Source organism: Cololabis saira, unplaced genomic scaffold, assembly GCF_033807715.1.
Source record: "Cololabis saira isolate AMF1-May2022 unplaced genomic scaffold, fColSai1.1 scf168, whole genome shotgun sequence".
Lineage (NCBI taxonomy): Eukaryota > Metazoa > Chordata > Actinopteri > Beloniformes > Belonidae > Cololabis > Cololabis saira.
Window position 1 is genome coordinate 44,404 of NW_026906332.1, and position 14,563 is coordinate 58,966.

The 14,563-nt window shown below is 41.1% G+C and overlaps 22 non-coding genes across 22 annotated transcripts; 2 read left to right on the forward strand and 20 right to left on the reverse strand.

Moving 5' to 3' along the window:
* Positions 1 to 155: 155 nt before the first annotated feature.
* trnag-gcc (transfer RNA glycine (anticodon GCC)) lies at positions 156 to 226 on the reverse strand. The gene has a single exon. It is a non-coding gene; the product is annotated as a tRNA-Gly (tRNA).
* A 242-nt stretch (positions 227 to 468) lies between these two features.
* trnag-gcc (transfer RNA glycine (anticodon GCC)) lies at positions 469 to 539 on the reverse strand. Its single transcript has one exon. It is a non-coding gene; the product is annotated as a tRNA-Gly (tRNA).
* Positions 540 to 780: 241 nt separating this feature from the next.
* On the reverse strand, positions 781 to 851 carry trnag-gcc (transfer RNA glycine (anticodon GCC)). The gene has a single exon. It is a non-coding gene; the product is annotated as a tRNA-Gly (tRNA).
* Positions 852 to 1,092: 241 nt separating this feature from the next.
* On the reverse strand, positions 1,093 to 1,163 carry trnag-gcc (transfer RNA glycine (anticodon GCC)). Its single transcript has one exon. It is a non-coding gene; the product is annotated as a tRNA-Gly (tRNA).
* Positions 1,164 to 1,405: 242 nt separating this feature from the next.
* trnag-gcc (transfer RNA glycine (anticodon GCC)) lies at positions 1,406 to 1,476 on the reverse strand. The gene has a single exon. It is a non-coding gene; the product is annotated as a tRNA-Gly (tRNA).
* Positions 1,477 to 2,344: 868 nt separating this feature from the next.
* trnag-gcc (transfer RNA glycine (anticodon GCC)) lies at positions 2,345 to 2,415 on the reverse strand. Its single transcript has one exon. It is a non-coding gene; the product is annotated as a tRNA-Gly (tRNA).
* Positions 2,416 to 2,657: 242 nt separating this feature from the next.
* Positions 2,658 to 2,728, reverse strand: trnag-gcc (transfer RNA glycine (anticodon GCC)). Its single transcript has one exon. It is a non-coding gene; the product is annotated as a tRNA-Gly (tRNA).
* A 551-nt stretch (positions 2,729 to 3,279) lies between these two features.
* trnag-gcc (transfer RNA glycine (anticodon GCC)) lies at positions 3,280 to 3,350 on the reverse strand. Its single transcript has one exon. It is a non-coding gene; the product is annotated as a tRNA-Gly (tRNA).
* A 1,175-nt stretch (positions 3,351 to 4,525) lies between these two features.
* Positions 4,526 to 4,596, reverse strand: trnag-gcc (transfer RNA glycine (anticodon GCC)). The gene has a single exon. It is a non-coding gene; the product is annotated as a tRNA-Gly (tRNA).
* Positions 4,597 to 5,461: 865 nt separating this feature from the next.
* On the reverse strand, positions 5,462 to 5,532 carry trnag-gcc (transfer RNA glycine (anticodon GCC)). Its single transcript has one exon. It is a non-coding gene; the product is annotated as a tRNA-Gly (tRNA).
* Positions 5,533 to 5,773: 241 nt separating this feature from the next.
* Positions 5,774 to 5,844, reverse strand: trnag-gcc (transfer RNA glycine (anticodon GCC)). Its single transcript has one exon. It is a non-coding gene; the product is annotated as a tRNA-Gly (tRNA).
* A 242-nt stretch (positions 5,845 to 6,086) lies between these two features.
* On the reverse strand, positions 6,087 to 6,157 carry trnag-gcc (transfer RNA glycine (anticodon GCC)). The gene has a single exon. It is a non-coding gene; the product is annotated as a tRNA-Gly (tRNA).
* A 241-nt stretch (positions 6,158 to 6,398) lies between these two features.
* Positions 6,399 to 6,469, reverse strand: trnag-gcc (transfer RNA glycine (anticodon GCC)). The gene has a single exon. It is a non-coding gene; the product is annotated as a tRNA-Gly (tRNA).
* Positions 6,470 to 6,711: 242 nt separating this feature from the next.
* trnag-gcc (transfer RNA glycine (anticodon GCC)) lies at positions 6,712 to 6,782 on the reverse strand. Its single transcript has one exon. It is a non-coding gene; the product is annotated as a tRNA-Gly (tRNA).
* Positions 6,783 to 7,334: 552 nt separating this feature from the next.
* On the reverse strand, positions 7,335 to 7,405 carry trnag-gcc (transfer RNA glycine (anticodon GCC)). The gene has a single exon. It is a non-coding gene; the product is annotated as a tRNA-Gly (tRNA).
* An 863-nt stretch (positions 7,406 to 8,268) lies between these two features.
* Positions 8,269 to 8,339, reverse strand: trnag-gcc (transfer RNA glycine (anticodon GCC)). Its single transcript has one exon. It is a non-coding gene; the product is annotated as a tRNA-Gly (tRNA).
* Positions 8,340 to 9,203: 864 nt separating this feature from the next.
* trnag-gcc (transfer RNA glycine (anticodon GCC)) lies at positions 9,204 to 9,274 on the reverse strand. Its single transcript has one exon. It is a non-coding gene; the product is annotated as a tRNA-Gly (tRNA).
* An 865-nt stretch (positions 9,275 to 10,139) lies between these two features.
* trnag-gcc (transfer RNA glycine (anticodon GCC)) lies at positions 10,140 to 10,210 on the reverse strand. The gene has a single exon. It is a non-coding gene; the product is annotated as a tRNA-Gly (tRNA).
* Positions 10,211 to 10,451: 241 nt separating this feature from the next.
* trnag-gcc (transfer RNA glycine (anticodon GCC)) lies at positions 10,452 to 10,522 on the reverse strand. Its single transcript has one exon. It is a non-coding gene; the product is annotated as a tRNA-Gly (tRNA).
* Positions 10,523 to 12,333: 1,811 nt separating this feature from the next.
* trnag-gcc (transfer RNA glycine (anticodon GCC)) lies at positions 12,334 to 12,404 on the reverse strand. Its single transcript has one exon. It is a non-coding gene; the product is annotated as a tRNA-Gly (tRNA).
* Positions 12,405 to 13,824: 1,420 nt separating this feature from the next.
* trnas-uga (transfer RNA serine (anticodon UGA)) lies at positions 13,825 to 13,906 on the forward strand. Its single transcript has one exon. It is a non-coding gene; the product is annotated as a tRNA-Ser (tRNA).
* Positions 13,907 to 14,142: 236 nt separating this feature from the next.
* trnat-agu (transfer RNA threonine (anticodon AGU)) lies at positions 14,143 to 14,216 on the forward strand. The gene has a single exon. It is a non-coding gene; the product is annotated as a tRNA-Thr (tRNA).
* Positions 14,217 to 14,563: the final 347 nt, after the last annotated feature.

Consider the following 14,563-nt stretch of genomic DNA (forward strand, 5'->3'; position numbering starts at 1 on the left):
CCGGCAAAATTCACGTCCAATTTGCAGACTTTGTCATGAAATTGTGCCAGTTTCAAGTGCAAAACCTGAATTCACACTAATATTGTAAGTGACGGTGTTCACTCTCAGTATCATATATAAAAGCAGCAGCAGAACTAAGCAGAAAAACTTGTGTTTGCATTGGCCGGGAATCGAACCCGGGCCTCCCGCGTGGCAGGCGAGAATTCTACCACTGAACCACCAATGCTTGTGAGCAGAGATTTTTTGCCCTTTTTTTTTTTTTTTTTTTTGCAATTTGTGATCACAAAGACTATAAACTATTCGGTTTCATCACCCGGCAAAATTCACGTCCAATTTGCAGACTTTGTCATGAAATTGTGCCAGTTTCAAGTGCAAAACCTGAATTCACACTAATATTGTAAGTGACGGTGTTCACTCTCAGTATCATATATAAAAGCAGCAGCAGAACTAAGCAGAAAAACTTGTGTTTGCATTGGCCGGGAATCGAACCCGGGCCTCCCGCGTGGCAGGCGAGAATTCTACCACTGAACCACCAATGCTTGTGAGCAGAGATTTTTTGCCCTTTTTTTTTTTTTTTTTTTACAATTGGTAATCACAAAGACTATAAACTATTCGGTTTCATCAACCGGCAAAATTCACGTCCAATTTGCAGACTTTGTCATGAAATTGTGCCAGTTTCAAGTGCAAAACCTGAATTCACACTAATATTGTAAGTGACGGTGTTTACTCTCAGTATCATATATAAAAGCAGCAGCAGAACTAAGCAGAAAAACTTGTGTTTGCATTGGCCGGGAATCGAACCCGGGCCTCCCGCGTGGCAGGCGAGAATTCTACCACTGAACCACCAATGCTTGTGAGCAGAGATTTTTTGCCCTTTTTTTTTTTTTTTTTTTGCAATTTGTAATCACAAAGACTATAAACTATTCGGTTTCATCACCCGGCAAAATTCACGTCCAATTTGCAGACTTTGTCATGAAATTGTGCCAGTTTCAAGTGCAAAACCTGAATTCACACTAATATTGTAAGTGACGGTGTTCACTCTCAGTATCATATATAAAAGCAGCAGCAGAACTAAGCAGAAAAACTTGTGTTTGCATTGGCCGGGAATCGAACCCGGGCCTCCCGCGTGGCAGGCGAGAATTCTACCACTGAACCACCAATGCTTGTGAGCAGAGATTTTTTGCCCATTTTTTTTTTTTTTTTTTTACAATTTGTGTTCACAAAGACTATAAACTATTCGGTTTCATCACCCGGCAAAATTCACGTCCAATTTGCAGACTTTGTCATGAAATTGTGCCAGTTTCAAGTGCAAAACCTGAATTCACACTAATATTGTAAGTGACGGTGTTCACTCTCAGTATCATATATAAAATCAGCAGCAGAACTAAGCAGAAAAACTTGTGTTTGCATTGGCCGGGAATCGAACCCGGGCCTCCCGCGTGGCAGGCGAGAATTCTACCACTGAACCACCAATGCTTGTGAGCAGAGATTTTTTGCCCTTTTTTTTTTTTTTTTTTTTACAATTTGTAATCACAAAGACTATAAACTATTCGGTTTCATCAACCGGCAAAATTCACGTCCAATTTGCAGACTTTGTCATGAAATTGTGCCAGTTTCAAGTGCAAAACCTGAATTCACACTAATATTGTAAGTGACGGTGTTCACTCTCAGTATCATATATAAAAGCAGCAGCAGAACTAAGCAGAAAAACTTGTGTTTGCATTGGCCGGGAATCGAACCCGGGCCTCCCACGTGGCAGGCGAGAATTCTACCACTGAACCACCAATGCTTGTGAGCAGAGATTTTTTGCCCATTTTTTTTTTTTTTTTTTAGAATTTGTAATCACAAAGACTATAAACTATTCGGTTTCATCAACCGGCAAAATTCACGTCCAATTTGCAGACTTTGTCATGAAATTGTGCCATTTTCAAGTGCAAAACCTGAATTCACACTAATATTGTAAGTGACGGTGTTCACTCTCAGTATCATATATAAAAGCAGCAGCAGAACTAAGCAGAAAAACTTGTGTTTGCATTGGCCGGGAATTGAACCCGGGCCTCCCGCGTGGCAGGCGAGAATTCTACCACTGAACCACCAATGCTTGTGAGCAGAGATTTTTTGCCCATTTTTTTATTTTTTTTTTTTACAATTTGTAATCACAAAGACTATAAACTATTCGGTTTCATCACCCGGCAAAATTCACGTCCAATTTGCAGACTTTGTCATGAAATTGTGCCAGTTTCAAGTGCAAAACCTGAATTCACACTAATATTGTAAGTGACGGTGTTCACTCTCAGTATCATATATAAAATCAGCAGCAGAACTAAGCAGAAAAACTTGTGTTTGCATTGGCCGGGAATCGAACCCGGGCCTCCCGCGTGGCAGGCGAGAATTCTACCACTGAACCACCAATGCTTGTGAGCAGAGATTTTTTGCCCTTTTTTTTTTTTTTTTTTTTACAATTTGTAATCACAAAGACTATAAACTATTCGGTTTCATCACCCGGCAAAATTCACGTCCAATTTGCAGACTTTGTCATGAAATTGTGCCAGTTTCAAGTGCAAAACATGAATTCACACTAATATTGTAAGTGACGGTGTTCACTCTCAGTATCATATATAAAAGCAGCAGCAGAACTAAGCAGAAAAACTTGTGTTTGCATTGGCCGGGAATCGAACCCGGGCCTCCCGCGTGGCAGGCGAGAATTCTACCACTGAACCACCAATGCTTGTGAGCAGAGATTTTTTGCCCATTTTTTTTTTTTTTTTTACAATTTGTAATCACAAAGACTATAAACTATTCGGTTTCATCAACCGGCAAAATTCACGTCCAATTTGCAGACTTTGTCATGAAATTGTGCCAGTTTCAAGTGCAAAACCTGAATTCACACTAATATTGTAAGTGACGGTGTTCACTCTCAGTATCATATATAAAAGCAGCAGCAGAACTAAGCAGAAAAACTTGTGTTTGCATTGGCCGGGAATCGAACCTGGGCCTCCCGCGTGGCAGGCGAGAATTCTACCACTGAACCACCAATGCTTGTGAGCAGAGATTTTTTGCCCATTTTTTTTTTTTTTTTTGCAATTTGTGCTCACAAAGACTATAAACTATTCGGTTTCATCACCCGGCAAAATTCACGTCCAATTTGCAGACTTTGTCATGAAATTGTGCCAGTTTCAAGTGCAAAACCTGAATTCACACTAATATTGTAAGTGACGGTGTTCACTCTCAGTATCATATATAAAAGCAGCAGCAGAACTAAGCAGAAAAACTTGTGTTTGCATTGGCCGGGAATCGAACCCGGGCCTCCCGCGTGGCAGGCGAGAATTCTACCACTGAACCACCAATGCTTGTGAGCAGAGATTTTTTGCCCATTTTTTTTTTTTTTTTTTACAATTTGTAATCACAAAGACTATAAACTATTCGGTTTCATCACCCGGCAAAATTCACGTCCAATTTGCAGACTTTGTCATGAAATTGTGCCAGTTTCAAGTGCAAAACCTGAATTCACACTAATATTGTAAGTGACGGTGTTCACTCTCAGTATCATATATAAAAGCAGCAGCAGAATTAAGCAGAAAAACTTGTGTTTGCATTGGCCGGGAATCGAACCCAGGCCTCCCGCGTGGCAGGCGAGAATTCTACCACTGAACCACCAATGCTTGTGAGCAGAGATTTTTTGCCCATTTTATTTTTTTTTTTTTTACAATTTGTAATCACAAAGACTATAAACTATTCGGTTTCATCACCCGGCAAAATTCACGTCCAATTAGCAGACTTTGTCATGAAATTGTGCCAGTTTCAAGTGCAAAACCTGAATTCACACTAATATTGTAAGTAACGGTGTTCACTCTCAGTATCATATATAAAAGCAGCAGCAGAACTAAGCAGAAAAACTTGTGTTTGCATTGGCCGGGAATCGAACCCCAGCCTCCCGCGTGGCAGGCGAGAGTTCTACCACTGAACCACCAATGCTTGTGAGCAGAGATTTTTTGCCCATTTTTTTTTTTTTTTTTGCAATTTGTAATCACAATACTATAACTATTCGGTTTCATCACCCGGCAAAATTCACGTCCAATTAGCAGACTTTGTCATGAAATTGTGCCAGTTTCAAGTGCAAAACCTGAATTCACACTAATATTGTAAGTGACGGTGTTCACTCTCAGTATCATATATAAAAGCAGCAGCAGAACTAAGCAGAAAAACTTGTGTTTGCATTGGCCGGGAATCGAACCCGGGCCTCCCGCGTGGCAGGCGCGAATTCTACCACTGAACCACCAATGCTTGTGAGCAGAGATTTTTTGCCCATTTTTTTTTTTTTTTTTTACAATTTGTAATCACAAAGACTATAAACTATTCGGTTTCATCACCCGGCAAAATTCACGTCCAATTTGCAGACTTTGTCATGAAATTGTGCCAGTTTCAAGTGCAAAACCTGAATTCACACTAATATTGTAAGTGACGGTGTTCACTCTCAGTATCATATATAAAAGCAGCAGCAGAACTAAGCAGAAAAACTTGTGTTTGCATTGGCCGGGAATCGAACCCGGGCCTCCCGCGTGGCAGGCGAGAATTCTACCACTGAACCACCAATGCTTGTGAGCAGAGATTTTTTGCCCATTTTTTTTTTTTTTTTTTACAATTTGTAATCTAAAGACTATAAACTATTCGGTTTCATCACCCGGCAAAATTCACGTCCAATTTGCAGACTTTGTCATGAAATTGTGCCAGTTTCAAGTGCAAAACCTGAATTCACACTAATATTGTAAGTGACGGTGTTCACTCTCAGTATCATATATAAAAGCAGCAGCAGAACTAAGCAGAAAAACTTGTGTTTGCATTGGCCGGGAATCAAACCCGGGCCTCCCGCGTGGCAGGCGAGAATTCTACCACTGAACCACCAATGCTTGTGAGCAGAGATTTTTTGCCCATTTTTTTTTTTTTTTTTTACAATTTGTAATCACAAAGACTATAAACTATTCGGTTTCATCACCCGGCAAAATTCACGTCCAATTTGCAGACTTTGTCATGAAATTGTGCCAGTTTCAAGTGCAAAACCTGAATTCACACTAATATTGTAAGTGACGGTGTTCACTCTCAGTATCATATATAAAAGCAGCAGCAGAACTAAGCAGAAAAACTTGTGTTTGCATTGGCCGGGAATCTAACCCGGGCCTCCCACGTGGCAGGCGAGACTTCTACCACTGAACCACCAATGCTTGTGAGCAGAGATTTTTTGCCCATTTTTTTTTTTTTTTTTTTGCAATTTGTAATCACAAAGACTATAAACTATTCGGTTTCATCACCCGGCAAAATTCACGTCCAATTTGCAGACTTTGTCATGAAATTGTGCCAGTTTCAAGTGCAAAACCTGAATTCACACTAATATTGTAAGTGACGGTGTTCACTCTCAGTATCATATATAAAAGCAGCAGCAGAACTAAGCAGAAAAACTTGTGTTTGCATTGGCCGGGAATCGAACCCGGGCCTCCCGCGTGGCAGGCGAGAATTCTACCACTGAACCACCAATGCTTGTGAGCAGAGATTTTTTGCCCATTTTTTTTTTTTTTTTTTACAATTTGTAATCACAAAGACTATAAACTATTCGGTTTCATCACCCGGCAAAATTCACGTCCAATTTGCAGACTTTGTCATGAAATTGTGCCAGTTTCAAGTGCAAAACCTGAATTCACACTAATATTGTAAGTGACGGTGTTCACTCTCAGTATCATATATAAAAGCAGCAGCAGAACTAAGCAGAAAAACTTGTGTTTGCATTGGCCGGGAATCGAACCCGGGCCTCCCGCGTGGCAGGCGAGAATTCTACCACTGAACCACCAATGCTTGTGAGCAGAGATTTTTTGCCCATTTTTTTTTTTTTTTTTTTACAATTGGTAATCACAAAGACTATAAACTATTCGGTTTCATCAACCGGCAAAATTCACGTCCAATTTGCAGACTTTGTCATGAAATTGTGCCAGTTTCAAGTGCAAAACCTGAATTCACACTAATATTGTAAGTGACGGTGTTCACTCTCAGTATCATATATAAAAGCAGCAGCAGAACTAAGCAGAAAAACTTGTGTTTGCATTGGCCGGGAATCGAACCCGGGCCTCCCGCGTGGCAGGCGAGAATTCTACCACTGAACCACCAATGCTTGTGAGCAGAGATTTTTTGCCCTTTTTTTTTTTTTTTTTTTGCAATTTGTAATCACAAAGACTATAAACTATTCGGTTTCATCACCCGGCAAAATTCACGTCCAATTAGCAGAGTTTGTCATGAAATTGTGCCAGTTTCAAGTGCAAAACCTGAATTCACACTAATATTGTAAGTGACGGTGTTCACTCTCAGTATCATATATAAAAGCAGCAGCAGAACTAAGCAGAAAAACTTGTGTTTGCATTGGCCGGGAATCGAACCCGGGCCTCCCGCGTGGCAGGCGAGAATTCTACCACTGAACCACCAATGCTTGTGAGCAGAGATTTTTTGCCCATTTTTTTTTTTTTTTTTTTACAATTGGTAATCACAAAGACTATAAACTATTCGGTTTCATCAACCGGCAAAATTCACGTCCAATTTGCAGACTTTGTCATGAAATTGTGCCAGTTTCAAGTGCAAAACCTGAATTCACACTAATATTGTAAGTGACGGTGTTCACTCTCAGTATCATATATAAAAGCAGCAGCAGAACTAAGCAGAAAAACTTGTGTTTGCATTGGCCGGGAATCGAACCCGGGCCTCCCGCGTGGCAGGCGAGAATTCTACCACTGAACCACCAATGCTTGTGAGCAGAGATTTTTTGCCCTTTTTTTTTTTTTTTTTTTGCAATTTGTAATCACAAAGACTATAAACTATTCGGTTTCATCACCCGGCAAAATTCACGTCCAATTAGCAGAGTTTGTCATGAAATTGTGCCAGTTTCAAGTGCAAAACCTGAATTCACACTAATATTGTAAGTGACGGTGTTCACTCTCAGTATCATATATAAAAGCAGCCGCAGAACTAAGCAGAAAAACTTGTGTTTGCATTGGCCGGGAATCGAACCCGGTCCTCCCGCATGGCAGGCGAGAATTCTACCACTGAACCACCAATGCTTGTGAGCAGAGATTTTTTTCCCATTTTTTTTTTTTTTTTTGCAATTTGTAATCACAAAGACTATAAACTATTCGGTTTCATCACCCGGCAAAATTCACGTCCAATTTGCAGACTTTGTCATGAAATTGTGCCAGTTTCAAGTGCAAAACCTGAATTCACACTAATATTGTAAGTGACGGTGTTCACTCTCAGTATCATATATAAAAGCAGCAGCAGAACTAAGCAGAAAAACTTGTGTTTGCATTGGCCGGGAATCGAACCCGGGCCTCCCGCGTGGCAGGCGAGAATTCTACCACTGAACCACCAATGCTTGTGAGCAGAGATTTTTTGCCCATTTTTTTTTTTTTTTTTTACAATTTGTAATCACAAAGACTATAAACTATTCGGTTTCATCAACCGGCAAAATTCACGTCCAATTTGCAGACTTTGTCATGAAATTGTGCCAGTTTCAAGTGCAAAACCTGAATTCACACTAATATTGTAAGTGACGGTGTTCACTCTCAGTATCATATATAAAAGCAGCAGCAGAACTAAGCAGAAAAACTTGTGTTTGCATTGGGCGGGAATCGAACCCGGGCCTCCCGCGTGGCAGGCGAGAATTCTACCACTGAACCACCAATGCTTGTGAGCAGAGATTTTTTGCCCTTTTTTTTTTTTTTTTTTTGCAATTTGTAATCACAAAGACTATAAACTATTCGGTTTCATCACCCGGCAAAATTCACGTCCAATTAGCAGAGTTTGTCATGAAATTGTGCCAGTTTCAAGTGCAAAACCTGAATTCACACTAATAATGTAAGTGACGGTGTTCACTCTCAGTATCATATATAAAAGCAGCAGCAGAACTAAGCAGAAAAACTTGTGTTTGCATTGGCCGGGAATCGACCCGGGCCTCCCGCGTGGCAGGCGAGAATTCTACCACTGAACCACCAATGCTTGTGAGCAGAGATTTTTTTCCCATTTTTTTTTTTTTTTTTGCAATTTGTAATCACAAAGACTATAAACTATTCGGTTTCATCACCCGGCAAAATTCACGTCCAATTTGCAGACTTTGTCATGAAATTGTGCCAGTTTCAAGTGCAAAACCTGAATTCACACTAATATTGTAAGTGACGGTGTTCACTCTCAGTATCATATATAAAAGCAGCAGCAGAACTAAGCAGAAAAACTTGTGTTTGCATTGGCCGGGAATCGAACCCGGGCCTCCCGCGTGGCAGGCGAGAATTCTACCACTGAACCACCAATGCTTGTGAGCAGAGATTTTTTGCCCATTTTTTTTTTTTTTTTTTACAATTTGTAATCACAAAGACTATAAACTATTCGGTTTCATCACCCGGCAAAATTCACGTCCAATTTGCAGACTTTGTCATGAAATTGTGCCAGTTTCAAGTGCAAAACCTGAATTCACACTAATATTGTAAGTGACGGTGTTCACTCTCAGTATCATATATAAAAGCAGCAGCAGAACTAAGCAGAAAAACTTGTGTTTGCATTGGCCGGGAATCGAACCCGGGTCTCCCGCGTGGCAGGCGAGAATTCTACCACTGAACCACCAATGCTTGTGAGCAGAGATTTTTTGCCCTTTTTTTTTTTTTTTTTTGCAATTTGTGATCACAAAGACTATAAACTATTCGGTTTCATCACCCGGCAAAATTCACGTCCAATTTGCAGACTTTGTCATGAAATTGTGCCAGTTTCAAGTGCAAAACCTGAATTCACACTAATATTGTAAGTGACGGTGTTCACTCTCAGTATCATATATAAAATCAGCAGCAGAACTAAGCAGAAAAACTTGTGTTTGCATTGGCCGGGAATCGAACCCGGGCCTCCCACGTGGCAGGCGAGACTTCTACCACTGAACCACCAATGCTTGTGAGCAGAGATTTTTTGCCCATTTTTTTTTTTTTTTTTTACAATTTGTAATCACAAAGACTATAAACTATTCGGTTTCATCACCCGGCAAAATTCACGTCCAATTTGCAGACTTTGTCATGAAATTGTGCCAGTTTCAAGTGCAAAACCTGAATTCACACTAATATTGTAAGTGACGGTGTTCACTCTCAGTATCATATATAAAAGCAGCAGCAGAACTAAGCAGAAAAACTTGTGTTTGCATTGGCCGGGAATCGAACCCGGGCCTCCCGCGTGGCAGGCGAGAATTCTACCACTGAACCACCAATGCTTGTGAGCAGAGATTTTTTGCCCATTTTTTTTTTTTTTTTTTACAATTTGTAATCTAAAGACTATAAACTATTCGGTTTCATCACCCGGCAAAATTCACGTCCAATTTGCAGACTTTGTCATGAAATTGTGCCAGTTTCAAGTGCAAAACCTGAATTCACACTAATATTGTAAGTGACGGTGTTCACTCTCAGTATCATATATAAAAGCAGCAGCAGAACTAAGCAGAAAAACTTGTGTTTGCATTGGCCGGGAATCAAACCCGGGCCTCCCGCGTGGCAGGCGAGAATTCTACCACTGAACCACCAATGCTTGTGAGCAGAGATTTTTTGCCCATTTTTTTTTTTTTTTTTTACAATTTGTAATCACAAAGACTATAAACTATTCGGTTTCATCACCCGGCAAAATTCACGTCCAATTTGCAGACTTTGTCATGAAATTGTGCCAGTTTCAAGTGCAAAACCTGAATTCACACTAATATTGTAAGTGACGGTGTTCACTCTCAGTATCATATATAAAAGCAGCAGCAGAACTAAGCAGAAAAACTTGTGTTTGCATTGGCCGGGAATCTAACCCGGGCCTCCCACGTGGCAGGCGAGACTTCTACCACTGAACCACCAATGCTTGTGAGCAGAGATTTTTTGCCCATTTTTTTTTTTTTTTTTTTGCAATTTGTAATCACAAAGACTATAAACTATTCGGTTTCATCACCCGGCAAAATTCACGTCCAATTTGCAGACTTTGTCATGAAATTGTGCCAGTTTCAAGTGCAAAACCTGAATTCACACTAATATTGTAAGTGACGGTGTTCACTCTCAGTATCATATATAAAAGCAGCAGCAGAACTAAGCAGAAAAACTTGTGTTTGCATTGGCCGGGAATCGAACCCGGGCCTCCCGCGTGGCAGGCGAGAATTCTACCACTGAACCACCAATGCTTGTGAGCAGAGATTTTTTGCCCATTTTTTTTTTTTTTTTTTACAATTTGTAATCACAAAGACTATAAACTATTCGGTTTCATCACCCGGCAAAATTCACGTCCAATTTGCAGACTTTGTCATGAAATTGTGCCAGTTTCAAGTGCAAAACCTGAATTCACACTAATATTGTAAGTGACGGTGTTCACTCTCAGTATCATATATAAAAGCAGCAGCAGAACTAAGCAGAAAAACTTGTGTTTGCATTGGCCGGGAATCGAACCCGGGCCTCCCGCGTGGCAGGCGAGAATTCTACCACTGAACCACCAATGCTTGTGAGCAGAGATTTTTTGCCCATTTTTTTTTTTTTTTTTTTACAATTGGTAATCACAAAGACTATAAACTATTCGGTTTCATCAACCGGCAAAATTCACGTCCAATTTGCAGACTTTGTCATGAAATTGTGCCAGTTTCAAGTGCAAAACCTGAATTCACACTAATATTGTAAGTGACGGTGTTCACTCTCAGTATCATATATAAAAGCAGCAGCAGAACTAAGCAGAAAAACTTGTGTTTGCATTGGCCGGGAATCAAACCCGGGCCTCCCGCGTGGCAGGCGAGAATTCTACCACTGAACCACCAATGCTTGTGAGCAGAGATTTTTTGCCCTTTTTTTTTTTTTTTTTTTGCAATTTGTAATCACAAAGACTATAAACTATTCGGTTTCATCACCCGGCAAAATTCACGTCCAATTAGCAGAGTTTGTCATGAAATTGTGCCAGTTTCAAGTGCAAAACCTGAATTCACACTAATATTGTAAGTGACGGTGTTCACTCTCAGTATCATATATAAAAGCAGCCGCAGAACTAAGCAGAAAAACTTGTGTTTGCATTGGCCGGGAATCGAACCCGGTCCTCCCGCGTGGCAGGCGAGAATTCTACCACTGAACCACCAATGCTTGTGAGCAGAGATTTTTTTCCCATTTTTTTTTTTTTTTTTGCAATTTGTAATCACAAAGACTATAAACTATTCGGTTTCATCACCCGGCAAAATTCACGTCCAATTTGCAGACTTTGTCATGAAATTGTGCCAGTTTCAAGTGCAAAACCTGAATTCACACTAATATTGTAAGTGACGGTGTTCACTCTCAGTATCATATATAAAAGCAGCAGCAGAACTAAGCAGAAAAACTTGTGTTTGCATTGGCCGGGAATCGAACCCGGGCCTCGAACCCGGGCCTCCCGCGTGGCAGGCGAGAATTCTACCACTGAACCACCAATGCTTGTGAGCAGAGATTTTTTGCCCATTTTTTTTTTTTTTTTTGCAATTTGTGATCACAAAGACTATAAACTATTCGGTTTCATCACCCGGCAAAATTCACGTCCAATTTGCAGACTTTGTCATGAAATTGTGCCAGTTTCAAGTGCAAAACCTGAATTCACACTAATGTTGTAAGTGACGGTGTTCACTCTCAGTATCATATATAAAAGCAGCAGCAGAACTAAGCAGAAAAACTTGTGTTTGCATTGGCCGGGAATCGAACCCGGGCCCCCCGCGTGGCAGGCGAGAATTCTACCACTGAACCACCAATGCTTGTGAGCAGAGATTTTTTGCCCTTTTTTTTTTTTTTTTTTTGCAATTTGTAATCACAAAGACTAAAACTATTCGGTTTCATCACCCGGCAAAATTCAAGTCCAATTAGCAGACTTTGTCATGAAATTGTGCCAGTTTCAAGTGCAAAACCTGAATTCACACTAATATTGTAAGTGACGGTGTTCACTCTCAGTATCATATATAAAAGCAGCAGCAGAACTAAGCAGAAAAACGTGTGTTTGCATTGGCCGGGAATCGAACCCGGGTCTCCCGCGTGGCAGGCGAGAATTCTACCACTGAACCACCAATGCTTGTGAGCAGAGATTTTTTGCCCATTTTTTTTTTTTTTTTTGCAATTTGTGATCACAAAGACTATAAACTATTCGGTTTCATCACCCGGCAAAATTCACGTCCAATTTGCAGACTTTGTCATGAAATTGTGCCAGTTTCAAGTGCAAAACCTGAATTCACACTAATATTGTAAGTGACGGTGTTCACTCTCAGTATCATATATAAAAGCAGCAGCAGAACTAAGCAGAAAAACTTGTGTTTGCATTGGCCGGGAATCGAACCCGGGCCTCCCGCGTGGCAGGCGAGAATTCTACCACTGAACCACCAATGCTTGTGAGCAGAGATTTTTTGCCCATTTTTTTTTTTTTTTTTTTTTGCAATTTGTGATCACAAGGACTATAAACTATTCGGTTTCATGACCCTGCTAAAAGCAGCAGCAGAACTAAGCAGAAAAACTTGCCTTCCTTATCGCCCATCTACATCCCTTTTTTAATTCTCTCGTCAGCCTCCAGGTTTATGAACATCTGCAACTCAGAGTTGGATCACCAAACAGACGTTTGCGCTGTATAATGAAATCACCGCGAGCCGCCAGTCGCTCTCGCGCTGACTCCCGCTTCCTGATTCAAACGTCTGACGGCCCCGCCCCCCGACCATTTAGTGGCGTGGAGGGTGATGACGTCAGATATAATGCCGGCTCAGCCCGGTTAGAACCTCGGCAGAATGGTTACAGAAACCCACCCGCCTTGGCCCCTAGTGGAAAAGCGCAAGACGGGGGCGTGGTGGGTAGAACCGAGCTGAGTAGATACTAGTGGAAAAGGGCCATATTAGAATGTTGTAATGCAATGGATGACAACACATGTCTAACTGGATATACCTGCAAACATGCAGCTTATACAACAAGAAGTTGATGTATAAGCTAAGGCACAAATGGCGGTAAGTAGCTTGTGATATTGAAGAAACCATCATCAAAGAGTTACTTTCCCTGACATGACTGCTCACCTTCTCATGTGGCTGGAAAACTGTGACGTCTCATTCAGCTGTTTCAGGTACTTTCCTGCAGCGTTGGTATAGCAGTCAACATGGCTGCTTGCCAAGCAGTTGACCTGGGTTTGTTTCCCAGCCAATGCAAGAAACATGAGGTCTTCATAAGTGTAATGCTTTTTGTTGGGGAAGAATATGTTTTCGACAATCAGACTTTACGAAATTGTACATGGCTTCAAACTTTTTTTGGAAATGAGTCCTAATTGATGACTTGACAGACATTAAATTAGACATATAGTCTCACACATATATGTGCAAGTAGACAGGTAACATATATCTTTATGTGGCGGCACGTTCACTATTATTTAAGTTTGGGATCTGAAGATCTTTTTCTGTTTACCGACAACACCACCTTTGATTTGGGCCCTAGGACCCATACTAAAGGTCAATCATCACCTCTACAAAAGGAGACGAAGGTTCGTTCACTCAGGGATGGAGATAGGGGACAGAGTTCAATAATACAAACAATATTTTATTATTTAAAAAGGGCATATTGGTTGGGGCAATAAAACAAAAAAGGATCCCAATTGAAGATAGGGGAAAGGTTTTACGGACTAGGCCTTACCGGCTTACCTCTTGGCATGAAAGGGAAGCAAGATGTAGGTTTTCACCATTCACACATCATTCCAATGTTGGTCTTCAGGTAAAGCATTGTACTACATTCAAACAAACACACATTTATTTCAGCCAAATGTTCAAGCATGTGACAAGTTGTTGTGGCCGAGTGGTTAAGGCGATGGACTTGAAATCCATTGGGGATTCCCTGCGCAGGTTCAAACCCTGCCAACAACGGTTAATGTTTGAACATGCAAGAAGACTTGCATTTGTTAACCAAAGACTAAAACGTCTTTCAAAACTAATGAGAGGAATTTTTATGTGTTATCCCCAGCATGCATTAATAGGTAACATCAGCCTACATGAAGTTAGTTTCACATTTCTTTCCAAGCAGTCGGCCCATGTTCGCAGTTTTGGCATGGAGCTGCTTCAAACCTATAACGAACTGCTTATATCAATGGGGTCTTTATGGAGGCCCTGTGGCTTAGTTGGTCAAAGTGCCTGTCTAGTTAACAGGAGATCCTGGGTTCAAATCCCAGCAGAGCCTCTAAACTCAAATGTCTTGAAGGTCTGAAAGATCACATTTCTCTCATTACTGGTTCTGGCACTATTTCTCACATGCTTGCTTAATAATAGCAGAGTACTTTGTCAAAAGTACTCCTGATCTTAGTGAACGTGGATGCTCTCTGTTTTGTCATTCTATTGGAGCCTCTCTTTTCATATCCTGCAAAAATGTGCGTATGAATCGTGTAGGGGGGGGAAGGAGGGGGAGCGGAGGCCGAAGCCAGGAGGCAGGACCAGCAGAGCCGGCCCTGGAAAGACGCACATGTTCCCCCGCCGGCCATCCAGTAGCGGGGGGCGACCTTCCGAGCCGGGCCAGGGCCCCACCGTACC